Source organism: Coenobita brevimanus, chromosome 6 (assembly GCF_032717465.1).
Source record: "Coenobita brevimanus isolate Jiangsu-jjx chromosome 6, ASM3271746v2, whole genome shotgun sequence".
NCBI lineage: Eukaryota > Metazoa > Arthropoda > Malacostraca > Decapoda > Coenobitidae > Coenobita > Coenobita brevimanus.
In genome coordinates, this window is record NC_136959.1 from 60,935,828 (window position 1) to 60,949,441 (window position 13,614).

At 42.2% G+C, this 13,614-nt stretch overlaps 1 protein-coding gene across 6 annotated transcripts in view; it reads right to left on the bottom strand.

Annotated features, from left to right (window-relative positions):
* Rbfox1 (RNA-binding Fox protein 1) overlaps positions 1-13,061 on the bottom strand; it is a 377,774-nt gene extending 364,713 nt beyond the window's left edge. For all 6 annotated transcript variants that reach the window (XM_080272628.1, XM_080272614.1, XM_080272606.1 and 3 more), the window contains exon 1: positions 12,924-13,061. The gene's annotated coding sequence lies outside the window, so the exon portion shown is untranslated. The remainder of the gene's footprint in view (positions 1-12,923) is intronic.
* Positions 13,062-13,614: the final 553 nt, after the last annotated feature.

Here is a 13,614-nt window from a genome sequence, read left to right on the forward strand (position 1 = left end):
TCCGGTTAGAGATTCCCACCTAAAATATCCCCCCCACCCCACGTTCAAAGCCAGTCCTACAAACCCACTCCCCCCCTCCTCTCTTTCTCTTTCCCTCCATCCCTCCCTTTCCCAGCTGCCGCCCCTCTTCCTTCTTCCCACCATCTCATTATGCCAGTTGCAAGCGGTTCCCAGACGCATCCTCCACGCTTGCCTTCAGCTAGATCAACGTGCAGATGCAATGTGGATGCCAGCTTGTCAATTGCACGAACACTCGCTGCCTCAGAAGCCGTTTGTTGAACGTACAGATGGAAATAATGACTAACAATACCACCACCACCACCAACATTAATAATAATAATAATAATAATGATGATATAAATAATAATAATATTAATAATAATCGCTGAAAGGGTGAATAACTTCAATACCAATAACTTCAATACCATGGCGGTATATTAAAGAGCCCGATCATCACAAAATACATGCTATACAAATAAGGTCCCAGTTTACATTCATCTTAACCCAATATACAATTATGATATTAGCTTACGGCAGTCTAAAGGAAAATGACTGGATGAACCTGTTAGTCGCACAGCTGTTACTACCGGTATGTAAAAATGGCAGTAACAGTCCCTGAATAAATAGTTATGGATCCAAAAAGTAAATAAAGTGAATAAATAAATGTGCTGTAAGCGGTAATAATACCATCAAACTTCTCCTCCTCAGCAGTTAGAGCAAATTTCCTGAGGGTGCACAAGCAACAGCATACCAAGTCCTTGACAGTGCGAACCGTGGGGCACTATCAGATCATAATTTCGAGATAAACAAATGGCTTCCTGTGCCCTGATAAAACACACACAAGGCTTCCTGTTAGCTCCAAGAGGTCTGTGTGGCAAGGGGTGCACAATATATGGACCGACCTCTCAATCTCAGAAATCAATATGCTAGTGAATGAAACAGATGTGCATGAAAGGGAATACCATGTGAGAAGAAGACAGAAGACTGTAAAAGGAATACAATGGGACTGAAATAAAAGACAAAGACAGTGCCTGCAGTTGCTGCATTGACAACTGCAACACAAGCCACGTCCATGTGCAACCACACACACACACACACACACACACACACACACACACACAACGTCAGCAGCATTACTCGGCCCTGACCCTCGTATTACACTGATACCCCATGCGCCAGACTCGTATCTCAACTCCATAAAACATATTGGATGCTGCAGCGGCCTTTCTGCCCAACGACAACGAGGGAGACACAATATGAAACGAGGGAGGCTGTGAATGGGTTCACATCGGGATCCTGGATACTATTGTCTTGAGTTTTACCGTAAATGATTTAATACGACTGAGTGCAGTAGCTTCACATGTTCTCCCTTTCGCACTATTTATTTATTTTTTTTTTTTTACTAGTCTTGCCACCGCCAGACGATTTTACTCAGCTTTGGAGACCCCCTGGTACTAAGGAACTGAAAATTTCTATCACGGCACCGCAAATCCTTTCAGTTCTCTCACGTCTTTATAATTTTATTCCTACTACCGCCTGACGCTTGTATTCAACTTCAGGGAACCCTCATAAAAAGGAGTTACATTCTCTCTCTCTCTCTCTCTCTCTCTCTCTCTCTCTCTCGGAAGGTTCTTTTGACACCTGCAATAAATTCAGGGAGGAATCGACAATCAATATATCTGTGCTGGAGGGAGGACAAGGTATGCAGGAAAGTTGCACCAGATATTGAACTTTTGACCCCGTGTCGAAGCCTGAGGAGGAGCAAGTTTCAAGGCTGGCCCCAGGAACAAGGTAGTCGAGGGGGACGTCTTGTGATAAGTGCAATAAATCCAACAAATAACGCCTGTCGATTCAACCCTGGTCGATCTGTTGACCTTGATACAACCCCACACTGAGGCTCAAGGAGTAGCAAGGTTCAAGTTTAGCCTCAGGAGCACTGCAGTCGAGGGAGAAGTTCATTGAGGCGTGTAATTGATAAATAAAAATAAAGAAATTCAGTAAAGTTGCGCCGGATACTGACCTTGGAAAAACCTCGCGTCTAGGATTGAGGATTAGCAAGTTTCAAGGTTGACCATCAAGGGAGAGGCTCTATGAAGTATGCAATAAAGCCATCAATTAAACGAGACTGCCTAAAATTAAACCTGATCGACCCTGAGCAGCAAGTTTCAATATAGGCAGGGAAGTGGTGAGTCTTTGATGTGTGGACTTGATCAAACCTTTAAAAGTGAATTAGCAAAAGTTAAACCTGATCGACCAATTAACCTTGGTATTAACCCCAGAAGTAACAAGTTTGAAGGTTAGCCTCAGGAGCACTGCAGTCGAGGGGAAGCTTCTGATTTGTGTGCAATAAATCCAACAATTAAACGCGAATCAAGACAGTTAAACCCAGATGACCTGTTAACCCTGATATAATCCCATCTCAAGAGGCCTCGGCATCAGGAAACTTGAAGGACTCTGGGGATACTAAAGACGAGCAGAAAGTTCTCCCATGCGTACAATAAATCCAACAATTAAACGAGAATCGGCGAAGTTGCATCAAATACCGACCTTCGTACAACCCCATCTCTCGAGACTAAAGCAAGGGAGTAGGAAGTTTGAAGGTTATGCTCAGGGGATTCTGTAGTCAAGGGGGAAGATCTCTTATCATCCCCCCAAAATAATTGAGAGTAATGTCACGTCTTTCTGTATAGCCTATAAGTCATCTAGTATCAGCAACATAAAAAATAAGCTATGGGACTGAAGGGGCTTAATAATAATAATAATAATAATAATAATAAAGGTAAAGTTAACCGAGAAATCAGTAAAGCCGTACCGTACCAGATACCGACCCCGACATAACCCAGTCTGGCGGTGGCTTAAGACAGGAAGTTTGAAGGTGAGGCTCGAGGACACTGCAGTCGTTACGGGGCGCAAGTGAGTGAGTAAGCAGCTTAAGCCACTCCACAAAGCCGGGAGATTCCTGCCCACTTCAATGCGCATAAAAACACACACACACATTCACGCCCCACTTCATTCCCAGTATCTCCCACTGTTTTACTTGGTTAGATCTGACCTGAGTGTGGGTAAAAAGATACTCAAAAAGATATTAAACACACACACACACACACACACACACACACACACACACACACACACACACACACACACACACACACCATCAGGTACTTCACATATCAAGCACGTCGCAAAAATCAAATAAGCCTTCTGACCGGAAACTAGACATCAAACTTTATGCCCGCCGATAATGTACCGTACTGTTGATAAACTACGCTTCTGATCCTATAATTTATACAGGCAGATTCACTGGACTTTTTAACTAGACTCTGAATCAAACCCGCTCATTAATCTCCAGGGATTTAAAAAAAAAAAAAAAAAAAAAAAAAAAAAAAAAAAAAGGTCGTCCACATTTCACCATCGAGAGTTGAGAGGGATCACTGAAACTCAAGTAAAAGAAAGATACAGAGCAAGAGCGAAAGAAAAAGATGAGAGGAATCAAGGAAGAAGAAAAAATTGCAGTGGTTGGGGGTAGTGGTTACTGAAAGTGTTTGAACCAGTACGAAAAGTCTCTCCAAAGGTAATAAATATATGGATACTAGTAAAAATATCATTAAAAAGTTTGGAAGGATTAGCGGTACAATACGAGAGCTATATAATCGAAGTATAGCTTAACCTGGAACATATGAACGACTGTTGTGTAATGGAATTGTTCACAGTTCTACGCTAATTGTGTTATCGGGGCAATAACATAAGCATTCATTATGAAACTGGCTAAATTATAATATCAGAATAACAGATGAAAGCCTACAGAGGAAGCCTACCAATAACTGTGAGTAGAGTGGAAAGGGAAATCATTATCATCAATCACTATCATTATCATCCCGACCTCTTTTCCTACCTAGGGATGCGATGAAGCAAGGTTCAGAGCAAGGAAAAAGGGAAAACTTATGAAAAAGGGAAAACTCATATTGAAAAGTTACAAATACTGTGCAAATACACCAACATTAATTCCGGATTTCTGACAGCCTTCATTGATCTCACTGGAATTTCAGGCAAGAAAATTATCCTGGACTTCGCTTGGCTGGAATTTGCATATCAGATTGGAGGAGAGGCTGGGACAATTAAATCATTTCATTACGAGACCGTCTTTTTTTTAAATCATATTTTGCTCCTGTTATCTTAAAAATTAATTGAGAGACTTTCTCAACTGGGAAGATCATCATAATTTGGGGGAAAACAAGGCCTAGCTTAAATAACTAAGGGACTCTCTCTCTCTCTCTCTCTGGCCGTCTTTTTTTTTTTTTTTTAAATCATATTTTGCTCGTTACCTTAAAATGGTTTGATGCAGAGATTTCTTCCACTAGAGAAGTCATCATAATCTTGGGGAAAATAGGGCCAATCTTAGATAATTGCAGGACTCTCTCTCTCTCTCTCCGTCAATCTCCACTCCTCTCTCGTAGGGAAGGGGGGCTAACCACACAAACCAACCAAAACAAGCCCTATGTGCCACTCTCAACCTCTCCTAATGAAAGAGCTAAAAGATAATACCAGTGCACCTTTCTATTCCACTCTCGATCACTCCTACTAAAGGGGTTAAACAAAAAAACGCCCTTCTATGCCACTCCAAGACAGATGGACAGGTCACTACTCTCCCGCTACCGACCCGAATATAGCTTATCTCTGAACTACCTCACGTAACCCCGTTCCCTGTAGTCCCCAATGATGGCACCCACCCACGCCCAATCAACACCTACCAAAAGAGGAGAAGCAGAAAAAAAAAAAAAAAAAAAAAAACTACCACCACTATAATAATAATACATAACTTTCCTTAGATAAAAGTCATAGGGCCAAAAAATATTACTACAAATTTACCAACTCAATAAAGGCTAAAATAAATAAATATATACATTAATTACTTAATAAATACAAGAAGAGGCGACCCCTAATTAATCTCAATAACAGTACAATGTTCCCAAATTCAACCTGTATACTGTACTGAAGAATATTTCCAAAAAACAACGGCATAAGTTATATATATTAAAAAAAAAAAATCAAAGGCACCAACACTAATTATGCCACTACCAATCGTCAGCACGTATTTTTTCTTCAGCACATTTTTTTCCCTTCAATATCAAATAACGAATAAACTAATCAACTTCAATGGCACAACAGCTGGGAAATAATTAAGAGACATCAATCAGATCAACTACGATAAAAACTAGACAAATAAACGGCCTCTCAATTACGCATTTTGGACACAAGGGTTGCCTGGTTGATTTTCTTCTCGTCTCTGCATCAAAACCGGTTCCGTAATAAATGATCCGACGAAATGCAAAATGGTGAACAATGGACGCGTGAGGAACGAGGACGATGGGGGAGGATCAAGGACGAGGAGGGGGGGAACGAGGACGAGGGGTGATCGAGGAGGAGGCAAGGAGGATCGAGGACATGGGGGAAGGGTCGAGGACGAGAAAGGAGGGGAAACAGAATACCAAAAGTGGTGAAACGGACCCGAGGGAGTGATGCGGAATCGAGAACGAGGGAAGGGGCGGATACGAGGACGAAGTTAGTAGGAAAAAAAAAAACGACGAAGGAAGGAGAGGGAACAAGAGGACGACAGAAGATGAGATAACACGAGGACAAAAGAAGGAGTGAGAACACGAGATCGAAAGGACCGGAAAATGTATCGACGAGGGAAGAAGAGAGAGCACGAGACCAAGAACAGGCAGAACACGAGGCCGAAGGAAGGAGAGGGAAAAACAACAACGAGGGTAGGAGAGAGAACACGAGGACGAAGGAGGGAGAAAGAGAACACGAAGCCCGAGGGCAAGGAGGAAGGCGAAGCAGAACGGAAGAGGAAAATTAGTTGCGGCAGGAGGTAGAGTTGGTGGTGGTGGTGGTGGTGGTGGTCTGTGGTAGTCCACCCAGCCACAAACCCTAGCCTAACCAACCCTCGCCTATCCTCACTCGAATGGGGCTACATCACTAGGACTAGGACTAGGACACACACACACACACATACACACACACACACACACACACACACACACGGTTCTACTACATCTTACGACACATGAAACCCTCTCACTGATCAATGCCAACCATGACTATTTACTATTACAGCACAATCTCTCTCTCTCTCTCTCTCTCTCTCTCTCTCTCTCTCTCTCTCTCTCTCTCTCTCTCTCTCACTTTAACATGCAGATCGGGAGGAAATATTTCTGGTGAGGAACTGGCCCCCGTAACCCACAGCTCTTCCTTCGCCACCACCCACCCATCCACCCCACCTCCACCCACCCACCGCCCATCTCTCAAGCCTGGCGTATGTAATGGCAGGGTGTAATTTCCAGGTAAAAATAATGGGGAAATCAGACTCAAACCTCCCCATCGAACTGAATATAATGGTCTAACAGTAACTAGTAAGAATAACATCAACCCTCCCTCTTTCGTCTAACCTAAGAATTATTGACAGTTAATGATAGGTGCTATAATTTGTACCTAAAACATACTAGGGGAAACCCGAGTCAACCCTCCCCTCCCAAGCCCATGCTAAATAAAATCATCTGATGTTAGCTAGTACGAAGAATGAAGGAAAATTTAGGTGTTTTCCCCCTTACCTGATACTAGCAAGAGTGAGATGGAAAAATTAGGCGAACGTAATGATGTCAACAAAGGTAACTACAAATCACAAAACTACAAATAACAACAGAGAGAGAGAGAGAGAGAGAGAGAGAGAGAGAGAGAGAGAGAGAGAGAGAGTAAACACACCCCACAAACTGGAAACAGGAAAGCCGGATTTGCCAGGAGCCATAAACACAGCGAGTGATTCATACAGGAAATTGTGGTTCCAGCTGGCTGCCATACTCCAAGCGCATAACCACCTGGCCACGCGCAGACTCAGGTTCAGACTGACGACCGAACTCTAGGTGTCACTGAAGACTTTGTGACACCCCTTCCTTATCCATTTATTTGCAATGATATATTACTTTTTGTTTATATCAGGATTCAAGTTCAGGACTGACGACCGTAGCCTACTCTAGGTGTCTCTTAAGACTCTGTGACACCACTTCCTCAGCGATTTATTTGCCTTGGTATATTGCGTTATAAACAGCAACGGCACAAGTATTCAATGCCGAGGCCAACCCTGGAATTCAACGCAAGACAAGGGCAGCAACACAACGCAACACATCCATTATAGGCTGAACCAGTCTTAGGTCAAGATGCACATAATACCTTACGTTAATCTCTCTCTCTCTCTCTCTCTCTCTCTCTCTCTCTCGCGCGGTGTAAATACTATGACAATGGGTTCGCCTCAGTTAACGGTGGCTAAAGTCATTACAGTGTCGCATGAAAGGACTACAATCACAGGGTCAGGTGTGCAATGCAGAGGTCATTAACAGGATATCCAAACCAATACCTAGTCAAAGGTAAACTATCACATTACATATTCGTTATTAATCGCCCTTATCAATGTTCATTCTTGCTTTTATGATTTTCCGTACCGTACCATGGTGTGTGTTCTGTTCCATTTTTTTTTTCCTATCTTCACACAATTTTATTCATTTTCAGATTTACTAAATGCAAACTGCACATACCCTAACACCGTACATTAACTCTCTCTCTCTCTCTCTCTCTCTCTCTCTCTCTCTCAATAACCTTCATTCACACTCACAGCTGAATAAATCACTCAAGCTGTCCCAATCAGAGCGAGGTCAAAATAAAGACTGCCTGTTCACTATTCTCTTTTTACTTTGTCTTCAAATTGCCACCTCTCCATCTTAACTACTGAGCTGCAACAATAGATCAACAGTAGAATATGGGGCTTGTCATGAAGAAGTGCTAAGGAAAGGATGCAGAGCCATAACATTGCCCTTCTCTGCCCATTGAGCTACATGAACTAAGCTGCAAAAAGGGCGAAAATCTGGGCCAAGTTAAGATGAAACGAGTCATAGTTCTGATATAATACTGTAAAGATGCTGTCGTAACTATTCCCCTTTTATTACACACAGCTGTACGTGGGATATAAGTGTAAACATCTGTATACTAAACATCTAAGTAGCACGACAGATAACACGCTCTGAATACGAACTAATAAACACTGCACACAAATCGATAATTCCTCCGCCACTCAGCACGGAAAATAAACTTCTGCATACTAAACATCAAAATACAGATAACACGCCCTGAATATAAACTAATACACACTGCAGACGAATCGATAAAACAGCCAGCCACTCTGCACGCAAGCCTGATATGAGGCTTCCACACTACTGGATTTCGGGCCCCGTACCCTTTCCCTGGCGGTAACAAAAAAATATCACTTTTATAACGCAAAAAATTAAGAATGCGTGTTTACAGACAAAGAGAACTATAAAGAATCTTGCAAATAAAAGGTAGCCAAGAAGTATATAAAAGTAAAGAATCCAATAGCTAAATAAAATCTTAACTACGTACCTAACACTTCCTAACACTCGTATAGATGCGAGGGAATCTTTGTTGGCTATACTACAATAATTTTACTTAAACTGGAGGATACGAATGGAAGGCTTAAAAATATCGATTTGTGGTCTTCAACTGTCTGGAATCGTGTCGGCTTTTACCCACAAATAAACAAATACATACATAAGTAAATAAATAAATAAATAAATAAATACAAGGATACAAAGACATTGATCCGCTATTTTTCTGCCCTAAGAGGAAGAAAATAATTTAACGTTACCAAGAATATAACGAAAAAGACGTCTTGATACAGAAGAGGGTAACTGCAAATCTTCAAGCCATCCACTCAGAAGGGTCTCTCGTACTAAAAAATCCTCTGAGGGCGGCAAACATATATTTAAGAGAAGGGAAGCAACACTAAAACACTGAGAAACAACACCAAGGCTACAGGAAACCAGGAGATAAAATGACCATCAATGAAGACGTCTAAGAGAGGATAACACAACACAACACAATACAGAAAAAACGACTTCTCAAACGGATTAGTTCAAATTATACATGCCCAGATACTAAACCTGTTTCCTAGTAATAAAAAAGTACATAATTTCAGTATGTGCATCATCTATCAACTTCAGTAATGGTGACAAAGAACAAAACAATATTGAAATGTTACAAAGGAAACTCAAGTAGTATTGACAACTTGTTACCAGTACTGAGACAAAAGGAAATATCAGCTGCTTTTATGTAAAAAATAAACAAACAAATAAATATATAGGGTACTGTTTTAAGTTTACAGAGTTAACCCTAGAACGGAACTGGGGAAAAACTGACAAAATACATGAAATACCTACCGAGAAAAAAAAGCAAACATCAGTCCCTATTCTACACGGGAAACTTAGATGCCGCTTTAAGGAAAAAAATAAAAATAAAATAAGAGAGACCAGATACAAAATCACACACTAGTCACTTCACACAGGAAACCATACACCATTTAGAGATACGAAACGAAAACTGAGACAAAGACGAGTACACGAGACAGATACAGATGACAAAATCACACGCCACTTCTTTCTCTACGCAGAAAATCAGACAGCGTTTAGAGAGAGAGAAAACGTTTAGAGATACGCTATGCATGAGACGCAAGTAAACACCAGACAACGTTTTAAGATACCAAAAGGAAACTGCGATAAGACAATGTAAGGTAAAGTAAATATCAGGCACCATGGAGAGACCAGAAAGAATACTGAGATAAGATAGGCTAACATGAGGCACAGGCAAACCACGAGTCGCTTCTCACTTGGATGGTAAAGGGCAAGGACGGCAGGTTAGGTCAAGTTAGGTCAGAGAGGCGGTGTCACTACCATCACCACCTAGAAGCTATTTGGGGCCTCACTCACGGATACGGTGCACGACATTCAGCAACTCTTTCATATAATTCATCTTGAAATTATGAAAGACGTGTTATTCATTACAGAATTCTGGCATCTTTGTTATTCATCTTAAAACACCGATATTCACCATTCATTCTAAAATACAGGCATTCATTACTCATCCTAACAATGACATATCTTTGTTATTCATCTTAAAACATACGTTATTCATCCTAATATACTGACATTCGTTACTGATCCTAACACTGACATCCTTGCTGTTCATCTAAACACTACATTTTACACAATACATTTTAAAACCTCACATGATGCTTTCTTCATCACGGGTTCTTCACTAAAATACATCACCCATGTCTTCAACGCGATCTTCATTGACGTCAAAGTTTTACACCCGAAACTACTGACTTCATACTATCCTTTAACACTGAAATCGCTATTTCATCCTAAAAACAACTACATTATACACCCTAAGGCTTTGACATCATGCTATTTTATCTCTGACAGTGATATCTAGTCATCCTAAAACAGCGACATCATACTACTTCATCCCCTGACATCGCACTATTTCATCCTTTGGGCATCACACTATTTCACCCTCTGACATAACTCTATTTCATCCTACACCACACTATTCCATCCTTTGACATCACACTAATTCACCCTTTAACTGACATCTTACTGGTACTACACTAACAGACATCATACTACTCCTATTTCATCACACTAGCTCATCCTGACACTGACATAGCCCCGACCTTCCTATGAAAAAAAAAAAAAAAAAAAAAAAACTACAGAGTTCACCATCACGCAAATAACTATAAATTCCACGGTATTCATGAAACTAAACATCATACTCTTTACACTAAAATCTTAAGACACACCCAAGATTTATCCCGACACTTAAGGAACGTCTAAGATGATATGTGAGATTTGATTAGCCACGGTACTCAAGAAGCCTCGTCACGTGTTTTATTATTTATCGGCAGAAAGAAAAAAAAATCTTTCCTCCGAATTTTGCGATATCCGTTTTTAAGCACACGCCATGTCTTCCCCAACCAATTCACCAAACAAACCTATTCCAACATCATCAATTTTCATCATCACCACAAATCAAGATCATCACAATTACAATCATATCATAGTCAATTTTCATCATCACAAATCTCATGCACATCATCATCATCCACACTTTACTTTCCATCCTATGAAAAGCTATTACTAGGGTTCATCATCTAAGGTTCTCCATACCGATTATCAACTTCTAAAATTTGAAATAAAGTTATCACCACCATCATCATCATCATTATTATTATTATTATTATTATTATTAGAAAGTACGACCGCTGTGACCTGGAAAACACTGAACACTGATTCGCTTTTGTTTCATTTTCCCGAAGAAAAAAAAATGAGAAAGAACGTGGACTGAGAAGAAACGAGAGAGAGAGAGAGAAGGAATCGCGTGGAGGAAAGAGAAAGAGAGTTTGGCGGGCAGGCGAGCAGGACAAGGGACAGGGAAAGATGGAGGGGAAGGGGGGAGAGAGAGGGAGGAGAGGAAGGGTGTGAGACGGGGAGGGGAGAGGGGGGAATGAGTGTGAGGGAGCCAGCAGCTGGGTGGTGGAGACGCCGGCAGGGGGGCGGGGGGAGGGGAAGGAAGGGGGGGAGGAGAGCAGGGGTAGGGAAGCAGGGAGGGAAAGAAGGGGAAGGGGAAGGGGGGTGATGGCGTGGGGTGCAAGAGCCAGCACCAACACTCCTTACTGCATCTTCCACCGCCGCTCCGCTCAATACCACCACCGCTCTACATGAATAAACTCATTTTTTCACCCACAAATAGACTCCTTTTTTACCATCACCCATTCTCGAAAACATCACTAAACTCATCTTAAACCACCAATGATGATCACATATACCAATAACATCTTCAAAAATTCATGTAGCCACGAATGAATCTACCGCCACTTCCACCATCACCAGAACACGACCAAATTTTCAACTATTTAGATGAACACAGCCAGAACACCGATACTCAGCTTAGTTCCATTTCAGCAGAGTCCTTGTGCCCCACTCTCAACGTTCAGAAATAAAACCTTCACATGTTCACCCCAACGAAACAATCTTTCAACATCACTACCCGCACAGAACTACACGTCACCAATGAATCACTTCAATGCGATGACGTATTTTTCACATAACTATCGATTTTTTACTGCATGATGTTCCGATTTGGACATTTCCTTCAATTCTTCGCCACCACAGGTCCTCCTCTCACTACAATAAACTCCCCAGAATGCATCAGAGAGAAATACGTCACCGAATTGAAGGAGCCAAAGTGAACACAAATAGAACACTGACGATTAGCTCTACTCTGGCTCAAGCATCAGCACAGCACAACACAACACAGCGTGGTGGTCATGGGGTGAGAGTAGTTATCCTTGGGTACTTCAGGGCAAAGGCTGGTCGAACTAAACACGGGTAGCATACACAGACTCTCCATTTCTGCACTGGGGTGAAAATCCGCACTCTTAGAAACACGAAACATTTCCAGGTTTCCTCTGTACATCCGACGAACGATTACTACGAACACTCAACTCTCCCGGCGTACTGTGAAATTACGAAACTGCGGGATCAAACGCAGTGAGGCAAGGCTAAAAGAAAGGTGGTAAAGAAGTGGTACCGAGGGCAGCGAGGAATGTGGCTGCGTGTTAGTGTCGGGTTGCACCAGGCTAAGTTACTCAGTCCACAGCATCACCACCCTTCCTCTTAACGAACCCCACACGTTAACTACAACATTCGTATCATCGGCCAACCTGTACAATGTGTATCTCAGTTATTTCGCTGAGAACATTACAGAACAACAACAATAGTAACTGCACTCAATAATCGTGCGCATCGTCTGCATCCAGGGGGACATGTCACTTTCACACACCTTCAATTTCGTATCGTTTTCGCTTCCCACACATGGACTTCGGCTATTTGGCTTTACGACTGTTTCACTGTTATTTCCTCCTCTGACGCTGGAGTGAGAAAATGGTGTTGTGGTGGGTCTGGCGGCCTGCCTAGTCCTCTCCGACGCACTCCGATCCCAAGACGAGTACTTACTGGATAGTAGGCGGGGGGGACCTGCGGAGGCAGGGGGAATACGCTGGAAGCCCACAGCTTGCCGGTTTGTAAAGAACGTCACGGAATAAAACTGCGCCACAAAGTAGTGGCGGGACTAGAGGGTGAGTATTGACGGACACAGAGCGTGGCTGCACACAACACACTGAGCACAGTCACTGGCGGAGGGACCTGCACTCACCCGATCAATGGACGCACCACGCTCCCCTCCGCTCTCACAAGTAGGGCCACAATATCACCACGGAGTCACACAAGCTTAGTTATTACGTTTTGTGCTTGCATTTTCATACTGACCACTCGAAAGACGATGCTAAATTGGCATCTCCGTTTACACAGGAAACAGCCTCAGCGATGAATCTCTGGCTGGCTGTGTTGATGCTACTCGTACACTGGCAGCGGGGTCTTATCTGGGAACCTTACGAAGCAGTCGGCAGCGTTCGGAAAATCTGTATCCTACTGGAAAACAAGGATGCACTTTTCTTGGTAAATATATACATGAAAACCCTTTGATAAATACCACAAGCACTTTACCAACACACACAAAAGCCATGAGTAAGCAAGACGAAGAATTCAGAGTTAAAGTTCCCGGTTTAAAGGGACACGACGAGGAAATTTAACTTTTAAAACTCATGGCTCAGATCTTATACTTCGACGGCCTATAGTAAACAAAATC